This window comes from Amblyomma mixtum, chromosome 9, assembly GCF_055824585.1.
Source record: "Amblyomma mixtum isolate Tamu chromosome 9, ASM5582458v1, whole genome shotgun sequence".
Taxonomy (NCBI): Eukaryota; Metazoa; Arthropoda; class Arachnida; order Ixodida; family Ixodidae; genus Amblyomma; species Amblyomma mixtum.
Genome location: NC_143020.1, coordinates 90172719 through 90177900, shown reverse-complemented (window position 1 = coordinate 90177900; position 5182 = coordinate 90172719). Strand labels below are relative to the sequence as shown.

General features: G+C 50.1%; 1 pseudogene; it reads left to right on the top strand.

Moving 5' to 3' along the window:
- The first annotated feature begins 1849 nt into the window (after window positions 1-1849).
- LOC149330072 (uncharacterized) lies at window positions 1850-2452 on the top strand (annotated as a pseudogene).
- Window positions 2453-5182: the final 2730 nt, after the last annotated feature.

Here is a 5182-nt window from a genome sequence, read left to right as displayed (position 1 = left end):
GGCAGAGAGGCAAGCCGCCACGGGACTGGGTGAAAGGCGCTCCACGCGTTGGTCGACTCCGCCCACCGTACGAGGCAGAATTTAAAAAAGAAAGGCGGGAGCCGGACGTTAATTCGATTTAATTGGGGAAATCGGCCACACAGGGCAGTAAATCGCAGTTTCTAAGAAAGCTCGGAACGTGTAGATCGAGTTCCCGCGGCAAAAAGACAAGTTCAGATTCCTCTTCAGTGCACCTTTAAGTGTCTTGAGTAGTTGAAGGAAGCACGCATTGCAAATTAAGATCAATGATGACTTCTTTTCTTGCTGCATATCATTCATCGGTGATAGGAATGATATAGATGTGTGATATTTATTTTTATTAGAGGGGCTATGAAATCAGTACTGCGCATTGTGCATCTGAGGGTTAACCAATAATATAATGTTTTTCATGTCTCCAGATGTTTATTACAGTATGTCAGCATGCAAACTTGCTTACTTCCTTAGCAACTGAAAGCTCGCGCTCTACCAACCAGCGATGACGACGAAGCACGGGAGTGCTGATTCGTCCTTATCTTCTTCTTACAATGAATTTTTTAAGCGGTATCGCGGTAAGTTGGGGCATATAAACAGTCAGGCGTCTTTCTGGCTTATGTCACTTCACATAGTCATTACAAAATCGATATGGTTAGAGAAAAAATCAAACACTGTGCGAACAGCAGTACTTTTATTTTAGTTTTAGTTACAGCGCACGTTAGAGTGCTGACCTGCTACAGGAGGACACACAATTTTGATGCTTCAATAGATAATATCAGACAACAGAAACTATTCATGTCTTGCAAGAATTTTAACTGAAAATGACAAACACGGCTGCGAAAAATTGCAAACTACAGATAAGACAAAGCGTCTCAAACATCTGTTGTTCTTTTTTCTATTATACGTGTGCAGTTATGGTAGTAACATTATACACGAAATATTACAAAGTGTAAAGAAAGGAACCAGCGAGCGGCGACCACAATTGCGCGCCTTCTGTCGTCCTTTGAGTGCCTAGGATGATTGGCGATGCAAAGTTCAGGCTGTGATGAAAGAGCAGCCGAATGTTCTGCGTCCGTTAGATGTTCGTGCTTCTGTGCGTTTGCCTTCCATGAATGAAATCATTTCATCCGGTTCACCCACGGTGTTCCGCTGCGACACATGCGGCGACCTGTTCCCTAAAAAAAAGTGGTTTTGGAGGAGCAGCGGCTGAACAATCATCCGCAGAGGCAGCAACGAAGGCACCGCTGCTCCTCGGGCCCTTTCTCCACCGATAACAATTAAGCCGAGGTTTTACTCTGTATTGCGCTTTGCTTCTGGTTTTTCGTATAAGAAGCCTATAGTAATGGCGTAAGACTCAAGCGAACATCAACCAATATTTGGCACTTTTACGCACACGCTATAAACAAATAAACCCACAGTACCAAGCGTTTTAAAGCATTTCGATTGCCCAAGCAAGTGGAGGCGTCTGATAACTTAGTCATCCTTTCGTTCGCGAGGGAAACGCGCTGTTAAATCTGATTGCATGTAATCGTGTTCCGCAGTGAAGCTGTAGTGGCTATCGTCATTCTTCAAAAGGAACAAACGATTGGACCTTTGTTTATACGGCTGCGACGGTTCGCATCGTTACTGAGACGCATCGACCAGCACTACTGGGGAGATCCCAGAAAGAACCGGAAATCGCGCTCAGAAAGGAAAGTGCTGAAGTCGTGCCCGGTTGCTACACATAGGGGTACCACTAGTGTAACTGCGCATGGAATCGAATCCGTTCTACCCTTGCCAGATAAGGTACACCATTCCTCCTGTTGACCGCAGCGCTATAGCACAAGCAGCCGACGCCATGATCTTCAGAATCATCCTAGGCATCGTGCTCTTCGTGGGCATCAGTATATCGCTCATCGGGCTGTGCGTGGCGTTCAAGGGCTTCTGCTCGAATGCCAAGGACTACGGCATGATCAACTCTAACTCCACCATCGGCCACCTCAACCCGGTGCTCAACTACAAGGACTGCGACGATGACGTGCGCGGTGGCTCCGGCTCGGCCACACAGTGTCTGGACAACCACGACCTGGACGTGCCGGAGATCAAGGTGCTCGAGAGTCCGGGCGCCGACCCCAACAAAGACCTAAGCTACATGCCGCTGACGGCGGTGAAGGAGCCGTACTACGCGACGCCCGTAAGCCTGGCCAAGCCGCACGGCGCGCCGCCGGCCTCGATGTCTTTGCAGGACCATGGTACTCAGGCCGCTGCGGCCACATCTTCGTCCTAGAACCCGCCCGAGGTGCACAACGCCGTGAGCCACGTCAACGAGGGCTTCCATGATGGTCCACCCGAGTCCTAGAGCGGCAGCGGAGGTGTCGGGTTCGGAGCCCGCGCTGAAATCACGACGCGGGCGCTGACGGGGAGGAGCGAATTCATCGAACGAAAGACACGTCGCGCGTAGTAGTGGGTACGGATAAAGCGATTTTCATCTCTTTGTGTGGCGATCTTGAAATGCTGTTGCATCATCCGATCGGAGCTCGAGTGAACGGAGGCAACACACACCTGGGCCTATTTTGGCCGTCCTCAGACATGCGGGATTCTCTGTCCTAATTATTTCGTTTTGACCATGCACGACACACCAACAGAAGCCGTTTGCCCTAAATATATGCGAGTGGTTACGTCACCCAGCCGAGTTATCTCCTTGGCCGAGGCGGTGGCCTTGTGGTAGAGCATCCTCCTCGCATCCGCCTCGCGTTCGAACCCCGATGCCGCCGGGTACCCACCGGCTTTCTAATGGGTACAAAATTTCCCCCGACCAGGTACTCGCCACTAGCGTCGCTGCGCATGGAAGCGAATCAACCAATAGAGGTTCGTGTGTTCGCGTTCCCCTTTGCTGCTAAGTCCAGTAGCTTGACAAAGATCTCAAGCGCCCGACATATTTCGGCGGTTTCTAAGACCAATAGATGCGTCTGACTTATTTTGTAATTTTATCTGATATGTATTGTAAGAGTATGAGAAAACCAGCGAAAAGGACGCATTCACAAAGAGGAGAAGTACACAGGACAACGCTGTGGAGAAGTACACAGGACAACGCTTCCAGCGTTGTCCTGTGTACTTCTCCTTGTGAATGCGTCCTTTTCGCTGGTTTTCTCATACCATGCACCAACTGGCCCAACAAGCTAGGCTTCTTCAATAGTATTGTAGGAGAAGAGACGAATTTTTAAGCGCTGATCAGGGCTTCATTATCCTGCGTCATGGCAGTGTCCGCTGGGCCAACTGGCTGCAGTATACGCTTCTTTCGCTCCATATCAAAGCTGCCACGCATAGGTTAACGGCCTCGTGTGTTTATGGAGCGGTTCCTCTTCCTCCTCTGAGCCGGCTTTGAGGCTGTCTTGCTGAGTGTGCTACTTCTCCTCATTCTGTTCTCTTTTCCCTTACAGAGGCCATTTAAAAAGGCATGCACTGACCCACACTCGCGAGCGGCTTTTCCTGGGCGACCAATGCGGCCGCAAATTCAAACGGCGAGATCATCTCCTCCTCCGCCAGCTGGTTCACTTAGGGGTGAAGCCACACACCTGAGTCGTCACCGCACACAGCAGCACACTTTATGTGGCACGTCTAGCTCATTTGTTTGTCGTCACTGCGGAAAGGAAAACGCGTCCCGAGGAGAGATCCCACGCCGGCTCGCATGCCGTACCGGAAGAGGTTCCCCGCACCAGAGCCAAGCAAAGAAGTACAAGAGTGGGAAGGGCAGCCTCTGGTAGGCTCTGCAGAGGGCGCACTGTGATATGCGCATATATGCCATCAAGGATCAGTGACGTCATACACTTGCGCACTCGCTCATCGGTCCGACACAAAAAAAAGGAAACGCAACGACCAGCAACTAAGAAGCCAGCGCATGGGAACCTCCGAAAAAAGATAGTGCTAGTTCAAGTGATAGTGAACGAAATAAAATAAAACGCAGCAAACAACGGAGTGAAGCTCTGGTATTTTCTTCGCCGGTATACGTTGGTTGGTTTATTGGGGTTTAACGTCCCAAATGCAAATCAGGCTATGAGGGACGTCGTAGTGAAGGGCTGCAGAAATTTCGATAACTTGCGGTTTTTTAATGTGCACTGACATAGCACAGCCCACGAGCCTCTAGAATTTCGCCTTCATCGAAATTGGGACGCCTCGGTCGGGATCGAACGCGCGTCTTTCGGGTCACCAGCCAAGCGCCGTAACCACCGAGCCACCATTGTGGGACCTACAGGGAGTATTTCAAGAGGAACAGAAAGCAAGTCGAAGCCCTGCGTCATTGGAGCACTTTGCCGCCTATATGTATGACGCATGCACAGGCCTGAGGTAAAATGGGTAGACGACAAAAACGGTGCCAGTATCACTGACAGCACACTGTGACAGAGCGGGCAGAGCGCTGTCCAGACAAACGCGCAGTGCACCCTGCATTATATGCTGGCCTAATCGCACACACGTTGCTCTCGCGCGAGGCTTTTTCGAGAATTAAGACACAAAGAACGGCGCCTCTCACTTCCGCTGTGGTAGGCTTCGTGGGCGAGCGAGTCAGCGGGAGAGCGAGCCGTTTTATCAGTCTTCTTCTATTGCAAATCGCTAGCGCGAGACGCTTCTGCACGCATATCCAGCTGGTGGTTCTGCGCGACTAATCCCTGAAAATCTGGTATGGCATAAAATGTTCAAGTAGTATGCCACTTCGCAAACTACAGCTGTGTAGTACCAACTGTTTAATCTATATATCAGTGAGTAGCATTGTCACTCGGGAAAAACTTCAGTCAAACGGAAGCGATAGGTTGCTTAAGACATCATGCAGAACCTCTGGCCAAAGAGGTGCCACTTTAGCAACTTCCGGTAGAGACTGACTAACCAATAAACTCGCGGGCGGAATTAGCCTGCGGCTACTGAAATCAAGACCGGTCTCTGGCGGCTTATCTGTTGTCTCGTAGAAGGCTTTTTCTCGGCTGATTTGCTAGAATCTGCGCTCCCGTGATAGCCATATGGTAAAGATACTGAACGCACAACGGGGATCTTTTGTATAGGCGGCCATAAAGCAGTTAAGGTACGTATTACGGAGCCGGTGGAAGAAAGTGGAATTGGATGCTTTTTAGCGCGCGGTTAAGCACGTTCGTGCACCTCTGATCAGTGGCAACTGTTATACCAAGTCCGCGGAAAAACATTA